At 35.3% G+C, this 24,350-nt stretch overlaps 1 protein-coding gene across 1 annotated transcript in view; it reads right to left on the bottom strand.

The window, feature by feature from the left end:
- RPN2 (ribophorin II) overlaps nt 1-24,350 on the bottom strand; it is a 178,600-nt gene that overhangs the window by 68,389 nt on the left and 85,861 nt on the right. The gene's annotated exons all lie outside the window — the stretch shown is intronic.

Raw genomic sequence — 24,350 nt, 5'->3', positions numbered from 1 at the left:
TTTGTTTTACTTGTATAGCGGATGTCATCCGGTTGTATGAGACTGAAAGTTATTAGCATTGTTAAAAGATGAAAAAGCCTTTGGTTACCCCTTTTCTAATAGGGGTGATGATTGATGAGCAATTCAGATGTGACTGACCTAGGAGACCTAATCAAAGCCCTCGGAATTAGAACTCAGAGTCCCTCTCCTGGCTAGATTCCTAAGAGTTAGAGCTGAAGAGGGGTTTTCAGGAAAGGAGTGAATTCTGACTGTCTCAGTTTACTGGTGAGAAAAGGGAAGTCCAGAAAAATTAAATGGTTTGCTCAGGGAACCAAAACTAGTAAATGGTAGTGTTTGGATTTGAAACCAAATCTTTGACTTCAAATCCAATGCCCTTTTCAGTATTCCACACTGTCGGTGAGGGAAAGAGTAACCTTGGTTACAGCCTTTATAATTACATTATTTAATTTGAGCTTTATAAGTGTAATGGCGGAGAAACTGAGATTAGAGACCAATTCAATAGTTTGTTAAATGGAGAGAAATACTGGGACCAATGGATCCACCATCTCAGAGTCCAGCCCCGAGAATTGGGACAGCAAGCTTTTTTATAGGATAACAAGAACAATGACATAATGGGGGAGGCACCTAAATGGGGATAACCTAATGGTAGGGGAGGGCCCTAGGATGACACAAGGGAGGGAGGTTACTGATATTCTAATGACATCTAAAATGGATAAACCTTTATCCTGTCAAACATTAAGAAGGAATGTCTATAATCTAAAGATATAAAACCTTCATCTCATCAACCATTTAAAAGGGAATGATTATAGCCTGGCATTTGGGGGCAGAGCAACTGAGGTATACCTTTATCTCATCAAACATTAAAGAGGCAAAGGTTATAATCTGAGGCAGAATAACTAAATAGGACAATTGGAGAAACTGGGTCACAACATTAAAAGGGACACAACAATAACAACTCTTGAATTATTTCCCATCTGTATTTTATAAAGGAGAAAATAGGATCAGAGAGAGCCTTGCCCATGGTCCTATAGCTAGTCAATATCAGCTCCAGGATTTAAATACATCTTTTTTAAAAAATTGATAACATTTGTTTTCATATCCTCTCTTTAGCTCAATATACTACTTTCCCTTCTTCTTTCCCCATCCCACCCCCAGCTATCACTTATAACAAAAAAGAAAAAAATAACTCATCAAAATAAATCAACCCATTAATCAAGTCTGACATTATATGCAATGTTCCTCACTTGATTCCCTTCATCACTGCAAAGAAGGTGGAGGAGATACATTTTTAAACTTCCTTAAGGGTCAAGCTTTGCCATTTCACAGCATTTGGTTTTTATTGTTTTACTGCAATTGTTCTTTCCATTTATGTTGTTGCAATAGTTTTGTATATTGTTTTTCATTCTTTGTTTATTTCACTTTGCATCAAGTCACATAAAACTCGTGCTTTTTTATTCATCATATTTATTGTTTCTTAAAGCACAATAACATTCCATTAATTCGTATACCACAGTTTGGGCACCCCAATCCTTGGTATCTGCTTTCCTTTTATCCTTGACCCCGTTATGGTATATACCTGACAAGGAGATCTCTGGATTTCTGGTCTTTCCAAGTTTAATACTCTATTCACCTTGCGATGATGCCTCTATAACTGATTATCAGAGCTGTAAATGACTTGGACATGTATCCAACCCATCACAGTCACAGAGTAAATGGCTAAGAACCTCAGAGATCATCTAATTCGATTCAATAAGTGTGTATCAACAAGTATAAAGTTTCTTTACTGGATATACAGGTGTAAAAAATGAAAGAATCTCTACTCAATGAGTCTATACTAGCAAAGTCAACAAGAACATATAAAAATAAAATAAAAATCCTATTTAAGAGGATAAATCTAAAGTTAATAAGTACATGTATATGAAGCAAAAAGATATTCTGATGGAGAAAAGCAGCAGTATGTACCAGGTGAGTTGATTCACCACCACCAACCAAGGACAGTGAACCCAAGAGAACTGAGAATAGCAATGTCTCCCAAATTTCCAGACTGGGCAGCTTACGACCCTGGCCCTGCAGGTGTCATTGAGGGGATTAAATTATGGAGAAGGAGCCCACCTTTGTCATAACCATTAACTGTTGCTACCATCAATAGGCAGATCAGTACAAGAGCCCAGGGAATAGTAGCATTCTTCAGAACACTAGTCTTGCTTCTGCTCCAGCCCTATAGTCATCATTCAAGGAAGGAATTCCAAGGAATTCCTAGGGAATTCCTAGCCATACTTGTCAGCTGTCACTCATAGGGCAGTCAAACCAACTTAGCTGAAGCAGCTACTGAAAGACAAGAGGCATCATGTGCCAGATAATTCAAATGACTACCATTATTTTGATCACTACCTCTCCTCAGACCTCAATGGACACAGGCCAGGACTCTGAACCAAAAAGCTTTGAGAGAAGCACTACTTCCAGCCCAGAGCTTTCAGCCATCGTCTTGTAAAATAATCCTTGTGGAGAGGAAGTTTAGCAACTGCTTGACACAGCTAATGAAGATCCAGTAAAGAAAAAAAATCAAATGAAGGCAGCCTAGCTGTACCTGATCTAAAACTATATTATAAAGCAGCGGTCATCAAAACCATTTGGTACTGGCTAAGAAATAGATCAGTTGATCAATGGAATAAGTTAGGTTCACAGGACAAAATAAGTCAATAATATAGCAATCAGTGTTTGCCAAACCCAAAGATCCCAACTTTTGGGATAAGAATTCACTATTTGACAAAAACTGCTGGGAAAACTGGAAATTAGTATGGCAGAAACTAGGCAAAGACCCACACTTAACACCGTACACCAAGATAAGATCAAAATGGGTTCATGTTTAGGCATAAAGAATGAGATCATAAATAAATTAGAGTAACATAGGATAGTTTATTTCTCAGACTGTGGTATATGAATGTTATGGAATACTACTGTTCTGTAAGGAATGACCAGCAGGATGAATACAGAGCGGCTTGAGAGACTTACATGAACTGATGCTGAATGAAATGAGCAGAAACAGGAGATCATTATACAATTCAACAACAACACCATATGAGGATGTATTCTGATTAGAAGTGGTTATCTTCAACAAAGAGAAGATCTAATTCAGTTCTAATTGATTCATGATGGACAGAATCAGCTACACCCAGAGAAGGAACACTGGAAAATGAATGTGGACTACTTACATTTTTGTTTTCCTTCCCAGGTTATTTTTATCTTCTGAATCCAATTTTTCTCATGCAACAAGAGAATTATACGAATCTGCACACATATATTGTATCTAAGATATACTTTAACATGTAGGAGACTGCCTGCCAGCTAGGGAAGGGGGTGGAGGGAGGGAAGAAAAAAGTTGGAACAGAAGTGAGTGCAAGGGACAATGTTGAAAAATTATCCATGCATATATTCTGTCAATAAAAAGCTAATTTAAAAAAAAAGATATATACAGGATAAATTAGGGGCTAATGTCACTGGATCTCAGAGTATATGGTCAAGAGAAATGTATAAGAAGACTGAAAAATTAGGAAGAGGCTTGTTTATAAAGTTTTAGAAAACAGTGTTGATAATGGAAGTAATAGAGAATTATTAGAATTAATAATTCTAAAAGGGAGGGTAGAGAGAGGGAGTATTCTGGTTGATCTCCCTGCCTCAAAAATCTCCCCATGTCAGTCCAACCTCTACTCAATTGCCAAATTTTCCTGAAATGTAAATCAGATCATACCCAGACACACAAACACATTCAATTCCAGTGGTTCCCTACTACCTCCATTATCAAATATAAATCCTCTTTCTATCCTTTAAAACTCTTCACAGCCTAGGTCTTTCCTACTTCTCTCTTCTTAGACACTACTCCCTATCACATGCTCTGTGAACTGTGAAATGTGAATGAATCCAACCATTCTGGAGAGCAATTTGGAACTATGCTCAAAAAGTTATCAAACTGTGAGTACCCTTGGACCCAGCAGTGTTTCTACATGGGCTTATATCCCAAAGAAAGGGAGGGAAAGGGACCTGTATGTGCAAAAATGTTTGTGGCAGCCCTTTTTGTAGTGGCAAGAAATTGGAAATTGAATGGATGCCCATCAATTGGAGAATGGCTAAGTTATGGTATAGGCATGTTATGGAATATTATTGTTATGTAAGAAACGACCAGCAGGATGACTTCAGAGAGACTATAATGTATCTCCTCCATGTTCCTTCTATGTCTTTTTTGCTGAATTTGCTGAATCTTCAACACTTGCTAAAATTGGGGGTCTCCCAAAGCTCAATTTTGGTCACTCTTCTTCTAAACTGTTTCACTTGGTAATCTCATCAACAACTCAGCTTTTAAATCTATTTATCTAGCCCTAAACTTTCTCCTGATTTCCAATCTTCTAAATTACCTTTTAGATACCTCAAAGTTGATGTCCTATAGATAAGTTAAATTCAACATGTATAAAACTGGAATTATCTTTCTCAAAAAACCTTTCCACTCTTCCTAATTTCCCTATTACTGTACCTTCTCTTTTTAAGTACCCAAGCTTGTTACCTAGGGAATCATTCTCAACTCCTCACTCTCTCTCAATCCCCCATAGACAACTAGTGGTTGAATCCTGTCATTTTTAACTTTTGTAGATATCTTTCTTTTACAATTGCTCTCTCCTTTGACATTGCTACCTCTGTAGTGGAGGTCCTCCTCTCCCCACCCCTGTACTATTGCGATGCCCTTCTGGTTGATCTCCCTGCCTCAAAAATCTCCCCATGTCAGTCCAACCTCTACTCAGTTGTCAAATTTTTCCTGAAATGTAAATCAGTTCCCTATTACCTCCATGATCAAATATAAGTCTTCTTTCTAGCCTTTAAAGCTCTTCACAGTTTTTAGGTCTTTCCTACTTCTCTCTTCTTAGATACTACTCCCTATCACATACTCTGTGATTCAGTGACACTGCCATCTCACTGCTCCTCTCACAAAATGTTCCATCTCCTAGTTGAGCATTTTCACAAGTTTTTCCCGCTGCTTGGAATGTTCTCCTCCTTATCTGTATCTCTTGGCTTCCCTGGCTTTTTTCAAGTCTCAGCCAAAGTCCCAGTTTCTCCAAGAAGCCTTTCTTAGTCCTTCTTAATCTTAGTGCCTTCTCTCTAAAATTAATCCCAATTTATCCTGTATAAATCTTATTTGTACACAGTTGTGTGCCTGCTATCTCCCCTATTTAACTACGAAATCCTTAAGAAAGGCTTTTTCCCCTTTTCTTTGTATCACCAGCATTTAACAGAGTGCCTAGCATATAGTAGATACTTAATAAATGCTGTTTGATTGATTGCTACAATATTGGTTTTTTTTTTTTAATGGACCTTTGCAAGTCATTTCAGTGGTTCTAAAAATACAGTTCAAGAATTTTAAATCCTACTCTGTAATTTAACTCAACTTTATTTTTGAAAGAAAGTGCTTCTTTTTTCACATTCCATTTTTTTTAGTTTTCAGCATTTACCTTTATAAGATTTTATTTCAATTTTTCCCTCCCTTCCTTTCTCCTATCCAAGACATTAAGCAACCTGATATATATTATACATGTACAATCATATTAAACATATGTCTGCATTAGTCATGTTGTAAAAGAAGAATCAGAATAAAAGGGAAAAACTGTAAAAAGAAAAAAACAACCAAAAAAGATGAAAACAGCATGCTTCAATCTGCATTTAGACTCAGTAATTCTTTCTCTGGTAGCATTTTCTATCATGAGTCTTTTGGAATTGTCTTAGATCATTGTATTGCTGAGAATAACTAAGTCTATCAAAGTTGACATCACACAATGCTGTTGTTATTGTGTACAACGTTCTCCTAGTTCTGCTCAATTCACTCAATTCAGTCATACAAGTCTTTTTTTGAGGAATTATTTATATTTTGTTTATCTAGAGTTCTCAAAGTTGCAAAGCAATAGAAATGTTTATATGTATATACATACCAACATATTATATACATACACACACATATATATATATATAAATATACACTTTTCAACATTTCAACAACCCTGCAAAACAAGTACTACAAATAACTATGCCCATTTTATGGGTGAAGACACTGAGGCTTCCAGAGGTAAAAATGATGTACCCAAAGTTAAACAGCAAATAAGGGTTGGAAATAGAGTTTTAAGCTAGAGTCCTTCTGATTCCAAGTTCTAATATGAACTGTTTGTGTGCTACATGGCCTCTTGCCACTGATCTCACACCCATTCTAAGTCATGCAAGTCTTTCCAGGTTCTTCTGAAATCCGCAAGTTCATCACAATAGTATTTCATCACAATCATGCACCACAATTTGTTCAGCCATTCTCCAATTGATGGGCATCCCCTCAATTTCCAATTCTTTTCTAGCACAAAAAGATATGCTACAAACATTTTTGTGCATGTGGCTCCTTTTCCCTTTCTTATGATTTCTTTGAGATACAGATCCAGTACTAGTTTTGCAGAATCAAAGGGAATAGGGGCAGGTGGATGGACACTTCCTAGCTGGTGACCCTGGGCAAGTCACTTAAACCCAAATGCCTCCAAAGAAAAAAAGGAAAAATTAAATTAAATCAAATGATATGCACAGTTTTACAGACCTTTGGGCAAAGTTCCAAATTGTTCTCCAGAATGATTGAATCGGTTCACAGTTTCACCAACAATGCATTAGTGTTCCAATTTTCTTATATCCTCTCAACAGTTAGCATTTTCCAATATTAAATATTAGCCAATCTGATAGGTGTGAGATGATACCTCACATTTGTTTTAATTTGCATTTCTCTAATAATGATTTAGAGCATTTTTTCATATAACTATAAATAGCTTTAATTTCTTCATTTGAAAACTGCTTGTTCATATTCTTTGACCATATATCAATTCAGGAATGACTTGTATTCTTGTAAATCTGACTCAGCTCTCTCTACATTTTAGAAATAAGGCCCTTATCAGAAACACTGGCTATAAAAATTGTTTCCAAGCTTTCATTTTCCTATCTTATGTTTATAACCAGAGGGTCATTGAACAGAATTGTTTATGTTGCTGTGTCTTTCAAGGAATCTTGAATGATTTTGAATTATGGGAGACTCTAATGGAAAAAATCCTCTTACTGTAATGCTTTTTCATAATAAACAATAAGCACAATGTAATCTTATATTCATTATATCTTTCAAGCAATTGCAAAATAATAAAGATGTGGTTTAGTGTTGAATGTCATTTACAAAAGCTTGCTTGTACTTTACTAATAACTTCATTGAGGCTGCCTTTGATTCAAGTATAAAGACTGGCATAAAAATTTTGAATAAGTGTGACTTAGAACCTGTTGGACAGTGGGCAAATAGATTAGTAGTCTTTAATATTTTCTTACTGACCTTTTTTCTAGTATTAATAAGGTCTGAGGTTTCCCCCAAGCCTTTTGGTATCTTTCCCTCTTTCAGATACCTTACATAAGAATCCCTTAGCACTGTCATATAATTACAAAAAAAAAGTAGTCAGACATTTAGTGTCGTATATTATTAATTATCATCAGCATTTAATAAGTATCCCATTAAATTTGATGCTGACTAAAAGTACCTTTAATACTTTGGGCTAAATCGATAATAAATATTAAATTACATTTAACACAATCACAATTATATCTGGTGGAGATTACTTGCACTTTGTATGAATGCATTTTCCCATGAATTAAACACTGTAGCTAGTAATTATGCTCTTTTTTTATTCATAACACATCTTTCTTCCAAGAGGTTTTAAGTGATTAATATCTCCCCCACCCTCACTCCAACACAGATGGAAAATAGCTGTTACTAAATATGTTATATAGTGATTGATATTTATATAATGCTTTTAGAGTTAAAAAGAATTTTACATACATTATCTCATTTCATTTTCACAACAATTCTATGGAGTTAGTTCTACAGCATTATTATTTTCATTTTACAGATCAAGAAACCAAGATTGAGATAGCCTGAGTGATTTACCTAAGGTCACACAGCAAATGTGACAGATGCTAGATGTAAATGGAATGCTATTTCTCAACAAATATAACATTAAGCACCTACAGGTGTGATTCAGTACTAGGGAGTACTAGGAAATTCAGTCTAGGTAAGATGTAGTTCCTTTCCTTAAGAAATTTAGAATTAAGTTGAAGGGTAAGATGTAAACACATAATCCCAATGCAAAACATTACAAAAATTACAAAATCAGCAAAAAATTACAGTTACAAATCCTAGGACTATGTGAGATATTAGAGGGAAGGTTGTTACTGATAGGAGTTCAAGGAGTGAAGAGATGGCCTAGGTTTAAGAAACAAGGGAACAAAGGTATGTGAGATACAATAGCATAGTATATTTCCAGTGTGGCTGAAATATATATAGTAGACATGAACTACAGCAAAAAAAAATTTTTTTTTAATTTATTCAAGAGATGATAGGGAGCCACCAAAGCAGAATGAATGGATCAGATCTAGATGTAAAAAGGATTATTCTGGCATCAATATAAAGAATGCATTGGAACAGAGAGAGAATCAAGACCAAAAGTCTTGGAAAGAGGCTATTGCAATAGTCCAGGCAGGTAGAAATGATAGCCCAATCTAGGGTAATGGTAATAAGAATTCAGAGAAGGGAATTAGCATTTATTAATACATACTAGGTATCAAGCACTAAACTAAGATCTTTTGAGAAACAATGTGGAAATACAATTAGCAGGAAGTAGACTTGTAAGTGAAAAATGAGAGAGAGTTTAAAGTCAAGATAATGTCAAGCAGGATGAGAACTACAGATGGTTAGATGAATGCTGGTAATACAGATGAAAAATTTTAAAACGCAACAGGGATAAAAGGAAAGATATTGGAACAAGCACAGGGCAAAGTTGGGACACCTGGGGTCCTGTCTTTACTAACTACTACCCAGAATAAGGCCCCTTATATATCTCTGGGTTTCACTGTATAAATGAATACTATCATACTCACAGCTGTGAGCAAAATGCTTTGTAAAGACTTAAATCACATAACATTTTGTCATGCATCTAGAAAACAACTATTGTAATATTATGCATTACAATTGGTGTCATCATCCTATTAGTTTGAGTTCCCTGAGGACAGAGGTGGTATTTAAACTTTATAATCTCTAACTTAGACCTCCTGTCCAGTATAATATATGCTTAATAAATATTTATTAAATGAGCAAATAAATATAAATTTGATTTATTATTTATCTTTTATTGTTGAGAAAACTCAGGAAGAGTTAATGAAGTCATAGTGGCAGAAAAATAATTTTGGTCTCCAAACTCTAGTTCAAAGCTTGGCTGGTTGTGTATTGTGTGCTAAGTGCTACTAGCAGGAGTAAAGAATGTTTGAGGGTGTCCCTGGTACATTTTCCTAATCATCAGAGACTGGAGCTGTAGAAATTGCTCTGGGCATCTGTATTCTAGTCTTTGTTTCATGATCAACTTGTTGTGTGACTTAGAACAAGCAACTTAATCTCTTATTTTATCTTTTCCTATCTTTAAGAAGCCATGTGGGATGGCAGAAAGGATGATGGATCTGGAATAACATGCTCTGGGTTCAAATCTTGAGCTTGCTACTTACCATCTCTGTGTCCAGACACAAGTCATCTAAGCTCTATGATCCCAATTTTCTCACCTTTAAAATGGTGATTATCATTGAGGCCTGATTTACTAGTATTGTAGTTTGTTACCCTCTCTCCCACTGGAGTCACTTTGTGCATATTTTGTTATTTACATTTTAACTTCTTAAGAGCAGGGATTGGGTTTTTTGTTTGTTGAGTTATTTATTTATTTATTGCGTAATAATAGCTTTTTATTTTTCAAAATACATGCAAAGATAGTTTTCAACATTTACTCCTACCAAAAACACTTGTGTTCCAAATTCCACCCCCCCCATCTTCAGCAAGTAATCTAATATAGGTGAAACATGTGCAATTCTTCTAAACATATTTCCACAATTTATCATGTTGCAGAAGAAAAATCAGATCAAAAGGAAAAAAAAATGAGAAGGAAAAACACAAGCAAGCAAACAACAAAACAACAAAGGTGATAATACCATGATGTGATCCATATTCAGTCCCCATAGTCCTCTCTCTAGATGCAGGTGGCTCTCTCCAACACAAATCTATTGAAATTGCCCTGAATCACCTCATTGTTGCAAAGAGTCAAATTCATCACAGTTGATCATCACATAATATTGCTGTTGCTGTATATAATGTTCTTTGGGTTTAACTTATTTCACTTAGCATCAGTTCATGTAAGTCTCTCCAGGCCTTTCTGAAGTCTTCCTGCTGATCATTTCTTACAAAACAATGTAATGTAGCAGGAACTATGTTTGGTCTTAGTCCTGCAATTTGCACAGAGTTAGTCCTTAATAAATGCCTATTGAATGGAATAATAGATATGAAAGCACCTTTAAAAATGTATCTACTTTAATACTTCAAGAATCTATGATTTCATCAGTATGAGGTACTCTTCTATTAATGTAAATTAAGCTAAAAGATGGTTATATGAGTTACTGAAATATATGTATAATGTAGTATGGATATACATATGTACATATAAAGTCTATATTGCCTATATATGTAACTGTGTGTATTTAGATATAGACATATCTGTTTACAAATAGAAATTTTTATAAATATAGATAGATGCATGTAGTTATAACTATATCTGTAGATATATGCACATACATATATCTATATCCACCTGTAGCTCTATCTATAAATCTCTATGTAATTATCATAGATATGTAGATAGAGAGATAAAAAATATAGCTAGATTAAAAACTGGGGTCAAGCCAATGTTGAGCTTCTCTGAACATTTATTTGGAATGAGCTAAAAAGGCCCTTGGAAGACATATAGTCCAACTCTTTCATTTTACAGATGAGGAAACTGAGATCAAAATTTGCCCCTTGTGACACAGGGAAGTAAAGTGGCAGAGTCAAATTTCAAACTCAAGTCCTGTGATTCCAAACCCAGTCCTCTCTGCCTCACACCACTCCATTAAAGAGCTTTGGTTTGACATTACTTCTGCGATTTTAGGCAAGTTGCTTCATGTCCTTGAGCCCTTATTTCATCACCCATAAAATAAAGATAATAAAAGCTGAGCCAGGGACCGCATAAGCTTGGAAGGAAAGTGCTTTGGAAACTTTAAAGTGACATTTAAATGGGAGCTCTATAAATTAAGAGAAATAATCCAGGTTCCTTGACTTTCTGTACATCCCCATTACCTCATTTCAACTGTGGTGACCTTTTAACTAAACAAGCTTAATTCCTTTTTTTAAGAAAATACTCTAAGACAATAGATCATCTTATCTGGGCTTCAGGAGTATCAGTGCCCTGTTAGGGTTTGGCCATCTTCTAAACATTCCATGACAGGAGCAAAGCTGGGGTGGGGACATAGTTTAACAATTAAAGGCATTTGAATCAGAATCCACCCCCAGCAATGGTTGTAACATGTAAAAACATATCGCATTTCCATAGCATTTCCTATTCCATAACTCTACTCATTCAAGCATCATTTCCATTTTGTAGCTGTGAAAACAAAGATTCACAGAATCACACGGCTAAAATTTGAACACAGAACTTTCCTGAATTTAGATCCAGCATTTTTCCTTGCTAAAATCAAGCAATCAATCAATAAATATGTATTGAACTCCTATTTGGGGAGGGAGAGGCAATTGGGGTCGAGTAACTTCCTCAGAATCACATAGTAAGTGTCTGAGACTAGATTGAACTTTGGTTCTTCTGATTTCAGGGCCAGTGCTCTATCCACTTCACCACCTAGCTGCTTCTGAGCTCCTATTTTGTGCCAGGCTAATCTGAAAATAATCAACAGAGGGGAAGTTATTAGAATAAAGAGGGATATGAAATGTATTCCTGGAGAAGATAGATATTCTGCTTCTCAAAGATACCGAATTAACTAACTAGAAAAGGTTAAATAATGTTCAACAAACTGTTTAAAAAAGACATTTACAAAATGTTTTCTGAATTATTTCTATATAAAATGATTAAAACAAAAGGGATTAGACCTTGATATTTTAGCTTCCAGAACTAATAACTGATTCTTGGATACTTTAGATCCTTAAATATCTGAGTTAAGTACTAGCTGTGTTTTCCTGGGCAAGTCACTTAATCTCTCTGCCTCAATTTTCTTATCTTCATCTATTTCACAAGGTTATTGTGAAAAGATAATGTTTATAAAAACATTAAAGAAAGATAAAGTGTTTTGTAAGCTTTAAGGTGCTATATAAATGTGCTATTATTATTAATATTATTTGCAAAGTGCTCTACATATATCATTGATTTTCACAAGTGGGTACTACAGATATTTTTATATTTATTTTACAGACAAGGAAACAGACATAGAGAAAGTAAATGATAGCTGGTTTTAAAAAATACATATCAAAACTATTGAACTGATATACAAAACTGAGTTGGTTTTATGAAAAAACCAACAAAATAGATAAACCTTTAGTGACTTTGACTAGAAGAAAACCAAATAACCAGTATGAAAACTGAAAAAGGTGAACTTACCATCAATGAAGAGGAAACTAAAATAATAATTAGGAGCTATTTTGCCTAATTGAATGCCAATAAATCTGATCATTTAAGTTAAATGGATGAATACTTACAAAAATATAGATTTCTTAGATTAACAGATAAGGAAAGAAATTATTTAATAGTTCCATTTTAGGAAAAAAAAAACTGAAGAAGTTATTAATGAACTCCCTAAGAAAAAATACATATCAGATACATGGTCTAAACCAAGATCTCTCCTAATTCAAGGTCCATCATGTGAATTCACTTCTCTTCCCTTTGATTCCTTTCCCTTTTCTTTTTCTACAACTTGTTCTTTCTTTCATTCTCTTATGCATGTCTAGCACATCCCATTCTGCTGTTTTTCTGACCAAAGAAAAAGAAAAAGAAAAGAAACAAATGAAAACTTCTATGAATATCACTTTTTTTTTTCTGTTATTCTTTCCCTGGGATTCAACTTTGAAAATCCAGATTTTGTCAAATTTATACCCTTGCCAATCTCTTCTTACTATTTGGCTCCAACAGCAGTGAAATCATTTCCCTCCGCCCCACCCTAAAAGCATGGAGTGATATGTTCAAGATCACATTGGCAGTGATATTGTGGAAAAGTGCCTGGGAATCTTGATTCCCAATTACCATCTCAAGATCACACGCCTTTAAAGCGAATCGGCCAGTAAATCCTACTCAAACAAAATTTTAAAAATATCTGGCATCAGCTCTTTGTCCCTTACATAATTTTGACCAAGGAGAGGGACAAAGAACAGTACATCTAAGAAAGGGTTTTTATTCTCATTGCAATAGGGATTGGGATTGTTTATTGCTCTTTTTTTTCTACTTAATGTTTTCAAGTGTGACTCCCAAAGCCTTGGCTTCTCTCCAGCTTCAGTTTGTAAAGTTATTCTCATACACATTTTTCCAATTCTTCCCAGGCTCTAGAGTCCTAGAAATAAATAGCAAACATTAACTGACAGCTCTATTCCATTTAGCGCTATCTCAAGTTTGCTTCCCTGTTCTTTATCCATCAACTCTTTTACTTGCCATAAAAATATTTAGCTGTCATTTAAATGTATTTATACTATTTGCTTTGCTAGCCTCAGGCAACTATTTCCATATGTGGGTAACATGCTGCAATGTTTCCATCTGCTCCTCCACTAACTGGATTTCCCAATAGTTAGTGTTGATCTGGCATTTGAATCTTCAGTCAACTACAACTACCATGGCTGATTTCAAAGAAGGCTGGCAAAACAAATACATATTCTCATATCATCTTCCTTGTAAGCTTTCAGTCATTTCCCAACGAAATGCAAATCCCATTTGTAAACATTATGTTATACAAACTATTGTATTAGGTGCCAGTGCAGTCTATTAACAGCAGCAACAACAAAAAAGAAACATAATCCCTGCAGGATTCTCCCTTCTAAAGAAAATAGCAATGGCAAAGATACATAAGACCCTGATTCCTGCTCTATAAAAAGAGGGGGCTATGCAACATGGTCTATAAGTCTCTTCCAACTCTTGCTTCTATGATTCTCCTATCATTTAGCAACTTCTCCTCTCCCTCTTTTTAATTAATTTGGTCTTGAGGTTGTAGGTTTTTTTTTTTTTTTTCTCATTTATTATTAAAGTCATCAGAGTAAAGAAAAGAGAACTAGGAGAAATCCAATCAGATTTTATTTTTATTTTTTAAAGTCTTAGAATTTAAAGCTTTTTAAAACCTATTTTAAACTTTTAGAGCTAAACTAGTCTTCATTTAACATGAATGACTGGAAAAACTAGAAGGCAATTTGACTGAAACTGTGTACGCTACATTATATAAGACAAAAAATTCAAAATGAATATGCAACCTAAATCATGTGCTTTTCACAACTAAGAGTAGGGGGAAGAATTCTTAACCAAACAGAAGACAAAGTAACTGCAAAAGAAAAAACAGAAATTTTTAGTTATATGAAATTAAAGAGCTTTTGATAAAGCAAAATCAACACAACTAGGATAAAAGAAGCTGTTGAGTGAGAAAACTTTTTTGCATCAAATATCTGATATGAAATTATGCTGTGCAAGATTAATAGGAATGATGAATGGAGCCTTTGAGCAGTCGTTTATTATATGTTTTCCAGAAGCAATGGCAGTAGCAATTTGATGACTGTTTTCAGAGCAAGTAATGGGAAGCTCAGAAAAGAAAATGTGGTGCCACAGCAGGGTGCCAACGAAGAAGACAAGATGTTTGGGACAGGTGAATGTGAAGCTTGGTCTAGGGCCAGATAGACAGAACGGGTTGGTAATCTGGCATTCATTTACCAATTGGTACTGAGTTCTCAGTTCTAACAAGTCTGGGTTCCCAGACTCAATGGACTAAAGTGTCCAAGCAAAGTCTATCCTGGTGCTGGTCCAACTGTAGAACAAGGGGCAGTGGAAGAACAGATGACAAGATGTTTAGGATAGATGGATACATGTGCATTACAATCCAGCCAACCTGGACAACTCTCAGAAAGAACATTGGGCTTAAAGTTAGGGGACTCAGAGTTTGACTGTTACTTATGAACTATATAATTTTAAACAAATTATTTGACTTCTCTGGATCCCATTTTATCAGCTGTAAAGTGGGATGCACAGATTGTTGTTACCATTAAATGAAATAATGTTTAAAGTTCTTTGTAAACTTTAAAGTGCAATGTATTATTCAATAGTTTCTAAGGTCCTCTTAAAGGCCTAAATCTATGTTCCTATGATTTGTCTCCCCCCAATCCCACCCCCTCTTCAAATACCTTGTGCTTTCCCAACCCTATGTCTTTCATAATGTTGTTTCTTATTTGATCCCTCCCTTTCTTTTTCTTTTTCATTTCTATTCATCCTTTAAAACCCAAAGCAAATGTCAACTCCAGAAAGCCTTCCTGCATCCTCAAAATTAGTAATGACTTTGCCTGTTCCATCTCACATAGTACTTTGTTTTCCATCTCTCTAGTGCATTTATCATGCAATATTGTTTTTTGGTTGCCTTTGTTTGTATCTTATTCCCCTTTTAAATGGTAAATTCCATCAGCAGGGCTGATGTCTTATCTAAATTTTGTCTCCCCTAGGCCTAACATATATATTCAAAAGGGTTATAATAAGTCATCTGCATTATCCATGAGAACTGATGAAATCACTAAATGAAATAGTTAAGAGGAAGAAAAGAACAGGACCCAGGACAGAACTTGGGAGCACATCCATGGTTAGGTGACATGGTTAGGTTAAGATCCAGCAAAAGAGATTGAGAAGGAACAGTTAAAGAGGAAGGAAGAGAATCAGGAAAACAAATATTTAGAAGCAGAAAAGAATATCTCTAAATGTTGTATGCTCCTCTGGATACACATGGTCTCTTCTAATAAACTGTCAGTTCTTTGAGATCAGGCTCTTGTTTTGCTTTTGATTCTATATCCCCCAATACCTAGTGTAGAAATTGGCCCAGAGAAGGCATTTAATAAATGATTGTTAACTAATTGATAACCAATTTTCATCCCCAGTTATTCTTTTTAGATTTTTTTTAGTTAGTTCTTTTTAGATTAATGGAACTTCTCTAAGCAAGATAGTTTACAATTGGATCCGATGAGAGCCGTGACGTGCAGTAGAAAGAAAAAAAAAAACCTTTCAGGGCATGGTAGAAGAATATTGGAATGGGAATCTGATTATGAGGGCTGAATCCTAGCTCTAACACTTCTTAGCCATGTGACTTTGGGAAGATAATTTTACTTCTCAGGATATGTGGTGTTGTTTTTTTTAAAAAAACCTATAAGCTGACAATGATGATAATAATAGTTGACATTTATATATCACTTTAAAGTACACAAAGTACTTTCTCATTTGATTCTCAATAATCCTATAAGATAAGCTCTATTAGCCTATGCTTATCATTAGACATAAAATATGTATATTTTACAGATGAGGAAAGAGAGACTCAGAGAAATGGCTACTAGGTGACACAATGCACAGAGTTTGGACTTGGAGTCAGGAATATCTGTGTTCAAATTCTGCTTCAGACACTTAGTTAGCTATGTTACCTTGTGCAAGTCAATTACAGATCAACCTAACTTTTCTGATATGTAAAATGGCAATAATAATAGCCTCATCATCTCGAAGTTGAAATGAATTAACACACATAAAGCACTTTGCAAACCTTAAAAATTTATATAAATGCCAACTATAATTACAATGACATGCCATGGGTCAAAAAACTAGTAAATAGCAACAGCATAATATGACCCTGTGTTTTCCTGGATCCAGGACAGATATTCTATGCATTGTCTCATGCTGCCTTTTCAAGTCTTATACTTGTCTAGCATTTTGTAGTTTATGTAACTCTGTTGACTTCCCAGCATTGTTAGTTTCAAATTAAATAACTTCTGTAAAAGGCCTTGTAAATCATAAGGAACTATATAAATGTTAGGTATTATTATTATTAGAATACAATAAAAGGAGAAATGAACCTAAGTCTTTCACTTTCTTTTTTTTTATTTGCTGAAACCAAGAGAATAAGGTTCCTTTTATCATTAGAAATGGCACTGTGGTGACTGTTTACAGCACCAGCTGAAAAGAATGTCAGGTTTCATCATAAAGTACAATATTATATTGTATTCAGCTTATACTTTAACATATTTAACATATATTGATCAACCTGCTATCTGGGGGAAAGGGGAAGGGGAAGGAGTGGAAAAGTTGGAACAAAAGGTCTTGCAATTGTCAATGCTGAAAAATTACCCATGCATATATCTTATAAATAAAAAGTATAATAAAAAAATAAAGTACAATATTACTTATCTCTAACAGCCAAATTTTCACTGATTCAGTAAAAAAAAAAAAAAAAAAAAAGACTGTATCCAACTGTATTATTGTTGTATTACAAATTGGGCTGTGGTTTGTTTAGTTTCCCCCCCCACCCCAGAAATAGCCCTGAGATATTGAGGCCAACACAAATCTCCAAAAGTTGGAGCACAAATTCATCAAGTTCAGAACTCTTTCATGAACCCTACAGACTTGCTGGGTCTTCTCCTTATCATAAGAGAACACCCAATTTACCTATTTCTATTGTGAAATGAATGACCTTTAATATTTCACAGTCTAGGTCTGAAGCTATTAAAACTATAGGTATTACAATTTCCAAAATCATATTGTATTATTAGAGCATCTGCCATCAATTGAGCCCATTTCACACCCACAATTGTGAGTCCTTAGTCCAAAAGAGACTTCTGTTTTACCTGTAGGACAAGGGCACTGTGACCTCTCTCTCTCTTGAAGTGACATATTGGCTATCAGGTTCATAAAATCATCTAAAACCAAGAATCTTAAGAGTTGGAAGAGTCCTTAAAGTTCCTTTGCAATAGAAATTCTTGATGGATGATTGTTCACTTATTGCTTGAATAGTTTGAATCCTAACTCTGCCCTGAGTAGATTTGAATACATTATTAGTTCTCTTCCTTTCCTCTTTCCCATGATGCTAATCTCCATTTCTTCTGTAAAATCAAAGGATTTGGGCTAAATCATTGCTAAATTCTCTTCAGTAGCTACATCTAAGCCCCTATTAAGACCTCTAAGAAATGGGAATCTCAGTTTCCCTAGGTTATTAGACACCTGAAAGTGCTAGAAAGCTCTTGCTTTTTATTGAGTCAAAATCTTCCTCTTTTAAAGATAACCTTGCAAGACAAATAGAATACTGATTCTAGTGTGAGGAAGACCACAGCCTCACTTATCTGTGTGACCTGGGCCTATAGTCTTATCTATAAAACAAGGTTAATAGTATTTATTTATAATGGGCAGCTAGGGGATGGGGTGCTTGGCCTGAAGTCAGGAAGACTCATAACCCTGAGTTTGAATTTGCTCTCAGACACGTACTAATTGTGGAAGCCTAGGTGAGTCATTTAATCCTGTTTGTCTCAGTTTCCTCATTTGTAAAATTGGCTGGAGAAAGAAATGGCAAACTACTCTTGCATCTTTGCCAAGAAAACCCCGAATGAGGTCATGAAGAATTGGATATGACAGAAATGACAGAACAAAAATTTACTAATGACACACGGTTACTAACTGGCTCAAATGGATAATGTGTATAGTGTTAGACAAACATCTAAGGAACAAGGTCCTTGGGTAAAGAAATTCCTGTGGGGTGGGTTCCCATAGACTAAGCCAGCAGAATGCAAGCTCAAATAGGTTCTCCCAAGTTGGAAAGGTTTCAGGTACTGAGAGACTGTGTCTGGCAAGATCCAATTCTAAGCTAAGTATGACTAGTCAGCAGAAGGTTGGCTATTCTGAGAGTTTTTTACAATGACAACGTATGAAACAGATAAGGATCCCTTAGTATAGGCTGCCTCCTGCCACCATCACACTTCATACATTTCTTCAATTATCTACATTGATTTTAAATGTTAGTGTTCAATGTGTAATCTTTATCCAGAAAACAAGGAGACACATTAGAAAGCCAAACTACTTGGTGATTAACAGTCTTAATGCAGAGCCCTTTTTGTAGTGGCAAGGAATTGGAAACTGAGTAGATGCCCATCAGTTGAGAATGGCTGAATAGATTGTGGTATATGAATGTTATGGAATATTATTGTTCTGTAAGAAATGACCAGCAGGATGAATACAGAAAGGACTGGTGAGACTTACATGAACTGATGCTAAGTGAAATGAGCAGGACCAGGAGATCATTATATACTTCAACAACAATACTATATGATGATTAATTCTGATGGACGTGGCTTTTTTCAATAATGAGGTGATTCAGGTCAATTCCAATAGACTTGTGATGGAGACAGCCGACTGCATCCAAAAAGAGAACTAGGAAGATGGAATGTGGATCACAAAAGATATTTTCACCTTTTTTTTGATTGTTGTTTGCTTGTTTTTTTCTCACTTTTTCCCTTTTTGATCTGATTTTTTTTGTTCAACAAGATAAATGTGGAAATATGTTTAGAAGCACACATTCAACTTATACTGGATTATTCCTTGTCTGGGGAGGGGAGTGAGTGTGAGCAGGGAGAAAAATTTGGAACACAAAGTTTTGCAAGGGTCAATGTTGAAACTATCTTTGCATATATTTTGAAAATAAAAAGCTATTATTAAAAAAAATCTTGCTATGAATCAAGTTCTTGATCACATTACAAAGACAATACTATGTCATGGGCTAGACCATTGTAGAATAATGGCCCCCTAGAATTCCAAGTGAAGGCTTTATCAGGGGAGTTGAACCCAAAGGATGAATTGGATTTGGAAGAGAGATTCATGAGAAATCTTTGTAAATTTCCTTTCAAAATGATCTCTTTCCCTTCTTTTCAGAGCTAAGGAACTATGGATGTGGAAAGTTACATATAGGGTCCGATTCAGTTGATGTGTTATTCATTTTGATTTTTCCCATTGCCCTGAATAAAGAATAAGTAAAAAACAAAACAAAACAAACAAACCAAAAAAAAAAAAAAAAAAGATTTCATCTCTCCCGCTGGATTTTACCAGTTTGAGTGAGTGAGATTCTCAAGGAATCTGGGAGGCACCAGCCACATTCCAACAGCTGATAAAGTAGTTAAGGTCTTAACTGTCTTACACAGACATGGAATGCATGCATATCTTACACTTCATTACAAGGTATGGCTTGATGGGGGAAAGATGTATTTGGAAAAAAAGATGCTATACAGTGATAAAAACAGGATTAAAAATATTTATTCAAATTCTAGCCTTTACCAAAATTCTCTCTTTAAGGATAAGCCACATTTCTTTATGTCTCTGGTCAGTCCCAAGCAATCCTTTTTATGTTATAAAGTGAGAGGAATAAGGTCATGCTGGGGACCTTGTCGCTGAGCAATTTTAATATCTGGGAAACAGTGACACCTGCTGGCACCTCCCTTTACCTCTATTGGCAAAACTTTCAGGCTCTCTGGGAATGGGAGGCATTTTGTCCCTCCTCGTGGTCATCATGATGCTTCCATTGACCTGTTGCTACGCATGAGCCTTCACCAAAAGCATTTGCAATAAAAAGGAGGCAAAATCCTGATTCTCCTACCTGCCAGCCATCTGTGAGCAAATCAGTTTCCCCATCAGAAAAACAAAAGAGTCGGACTTAGTGAAGATTCCTTCCAGCTCCAAGTTTGTGATGGCATGGAGGTTTAAGAGCTATTACACGTAGAAAGACAAAATGTTATCAATGATCTTTTGAAAATCCTTTCTGAAGATATGCAAGCCTGTCTTTAAGAAGCCAAGTATTTGTTCCTTTCACTAGAAAACATAAAGTTGTTGGAGTATGGGTATGATCTCCATTGATATAAAATAAATTCTTATTTACTTGATTCTCTTCTGTTCTTTGGATTGAAAGGGATTAGGGAAATCTCCCTTTTCTACATTTTATAATACTGATGAAATAGCTGTGACTAAACAAATATAATGAATGAAGGCCAACTAAATGGGTTGTATAAGTAAGCAAGAGATTCAATTTGATTTGAGGTCTTATTTTAGCATGCTGTCTGATAACAGGAATAGTTTTATATATTTGAAATTAGGAAAAAAAGAATTCTACACTTTGCTGTCAAATTAAACCTTCTGATATCTTGTTCATGAACTATTATATATTTGCATCTTTGATAATGGCAGTTACAGGACTAATACCACAGAATTAGTTTACCTAATTTTTAAATTACCTAAGTTTTATAATCAAACTTATTATTTCCTCAATCCATATTACTGGTTGCCACCATTCTTCTATCCCAACATTCTTACTTGTGAAGGTCTTTTAGGATGAGATAATATCATTTGCATGTTAGCTTTCCCTCATCTACTAATAAGGAGAGGGTTTATACCTGTCACCAAGTACAGGAAAGGGCATAGCATTTATTAAATGTCTACTATGTGCTAGACACTGTGCTAAGTGCTTTTATAAATATTATTTCATTTGATCCTCAGAACAACCCTACCAGGAACCCTACTTCATTTTACATTTAAGGAAACTCAGGCAGATAGCAGTTAGATAATTTGCCTAGAGTCACACAGCTAGTAAGAGTCTAGGGGCCCACTGTCACCTTATCAGCCACCTTGAGCAAATTATTTTAAAAAGAACAAAGGGCAGTTGGGTGGGGCAGTAGATAGAACACCAGCCCTGAAGTGAGGAGAACCTGAGTTCAAATCCAGCCTCAGACACTTAACGCTTCTTGGCTGTGTGACCCTGGGCAAGTCACTTAACCCTAATTGCTTCAGAAAAAAAAAAAAAAAAAGAACAACCATAAAACTTATTAATACCTTAGCAGAAAGCTTTATACGTTTCTGTAGAAAATAAAACAAAACAAATTTTTGTCACTAGGTGAAAAACACTATGCTGATGAACCTCTTTCAACTTGACTAGATTGATGTTCAGATAATAGATACCCAGGCCATCAGTTGGGCAGATCTTGTGGCCTTTCTAATTTAGTGAGACTTTTCAGAGTTTGCATATACACATAAAGGACATGGCCTTTGCAAATGCAGAATCACCTGTCCATGCCTTCTTTGGTCAGCTAGTTGGAATGCTATGGGAGGAAATTAAGGTACTTAAAAAGGGAAAAGGAACCCTTCAGCTTACAACTATTGTCTTCAATCATTTCAAACTTCTCAGAAACATCCAATCTCTTTAAGATATTGCCACTTAATTATAATTATAATAGTTAGCTATTGCCACTTAATTATAATTATAATATTTAGCTATTGCCACTTAATTATAATGCCTGTGGAAAGAACTGCCATAATTTTTCATTCCAGATATACAGTTGGCCTGGCCTTGAAGAATTGAAATGGAAAGATATATCCTGTCTAGATCAAAGTAATTTATCTCTTACACATCAAGACTTTCCCCATTTTGGTTTTGATATATGGTGGGTTGGATAATAAATAAAATAGGAATTTGGGGGGAATTTTGCAGAGACTGTAGATGACACAAAAAAAAGTTTAGAAACTCAGAGAGGCATAAAATATATGCCAACCCATTTTTTACAATTTTTACTTGATAAAAGAAAGAGAAAAAATTTAGACATGTGTACATGTGAAGGCCAAAAATTTTTACTCAAATTTTCCAGATTTAAGGGCTTAGGCAACCCCAAGATATGGAAGGGGTAATTGTATTTATACTCGAAATTCAGACCCTGTCTGTGAAAGTTTAAGTTTTATGGTGAGTTAGAGTAAATGATTAGAAAGATTATGATAATCCCCAAATCAATACAGAGAATCTAAAATAAGCCTATCAGAACAACAATAACAAAAATCTTATTAATTGACCTCCAGTAACTGGAATTTGTAATAAGAGAACTGGGCCAAAATTTAACTTTATTTAGAAATCTTTCTTAGTGCAAATAGCTAAATCACTATATAAAATATTGAAAATATTTAATAAGAAAACATTTTTGAACATTTCAGAAATATCTAATTAATATGTAAATTGCAAATCAGTGCCTTCTGCTTTGAGGTAAAAAACTAGGCTCTTTTCTGTCCCTCACACGCTCACCTGGTATTCTTACTGACCCCCTTCTCTATAGCTGGAATGTCCTCCCTTTTTAAATCTGATCTTTTCTTTAAGACCCCAGATCAAATGATCCTTCCTCTGTGATGCTTTTCCTGTGCTTCCAACTTGGAAATGAGCATTCTGTCCTTTGATTTTGAAAGCGTTTCCATGGTATTGATTATTTATTATATAGGCTTAGGAACTGAATCTGTGAGTTCCCTGTTGTAGGAAACTCTGGAATGAAGAAATGCTCTCTACCAGTGCAGGTTGGTGCTCTGCCTTAGTCTTAGGGAATAATCTAGAGTGTGAGCAACCCAAGTGACTTGCCCAGGTTCAGAATTAGTGCCCATCAGAAGCAGGACTTGAATCTAGAGCTTCTTGGCTAACAGGCCAGTTTTCGTCCACTATATCATGCCATCTCTCTATTAACACTACATAATAGAGGGGTGTGTGTGTGTGTGTGTGTGTGTGTGTGTGTGTGTGTGTGTGTGAACTATGCATAAGGCAGGAAAATTCTCTTTGTATTTCCCTCCAGTTTGGTGCATAGTTCATTGTTTAATAATTGGTTTTCCAATGAGTGGATAAAGCAGTTTTTATTTTTATTTTTTCTTTTAAGTAGCTCCAATGAAGAGCTGGTAGTCAGTGCCTTGAAAGAGAGGCAGCAAGGTACAATGCAAAAAGTGAAGGATTTGGAATAAGAAGGCTTCAGATTCTGGTTATCTTACTACCTATGAGGCTTTGAGATGTCATTTTATTTCTCTAGATCTCAATTTCTTCATGAAATATAAAGGTCTTGAACTGAAAACCTACAGCATTTATATTTAGAAGGGCATGCAAATTTAAGCAGTCTTCTAATCCATTGATGGGGCAGTCAGGTAGCACAGTCCCAAATTCAAATGTGGCCTTAGACACTCACTAGCTGAGTAATCCATGGAAGTCACTTAATCCTGTTTGCCTCAGTTTCTCTATCTGTCAAATGAGCTGGAGAAGAAAATGGCAAACCACACCACTATCTCTACCAAGAAAATCCCAAATGGGGTCACAAAGACTGAAAAACAACTGAATAACAATCTAGTGTCAAATACAAATAGAAAAAAGGCGGGGAGAGAGACAACACATAAGGAAGCAGCATACTGGCTTAATTTTTAAATTAACTATGTTTTATTGTATTTTTGTTTACTTAGTTGTATATTTCCCAATTGCATGTTAATCTGGTTTGGGCTGCATTCTGGATTTCTATACTTCTGGAGGCATGAGGTTTGTGGTCAATTAGTGACCTCTGCTCTAATCCAACTCTCATTTTAGAGATGCAAAAACTTAAA

The sequence above is a fragment of the Antechinus flavipes genome, chromosome 2 (assembly GCF_016432865.1).
Source record: "Antechinus flavipes isolate AdamAnt ecotype Samford, QLD, Australia chromosome 2, AdamAnt_v2, whole genome shotgun sequence".
NCBI lineage: Eukaryota > Metazoa > Chordata > Mammalia > Dasyuromorphia > Dasyuridae > Antechinus > Antechinus flavipes.
This window is presented reverse-complemented; position numbering and strand designations above follow the sequence as displayed.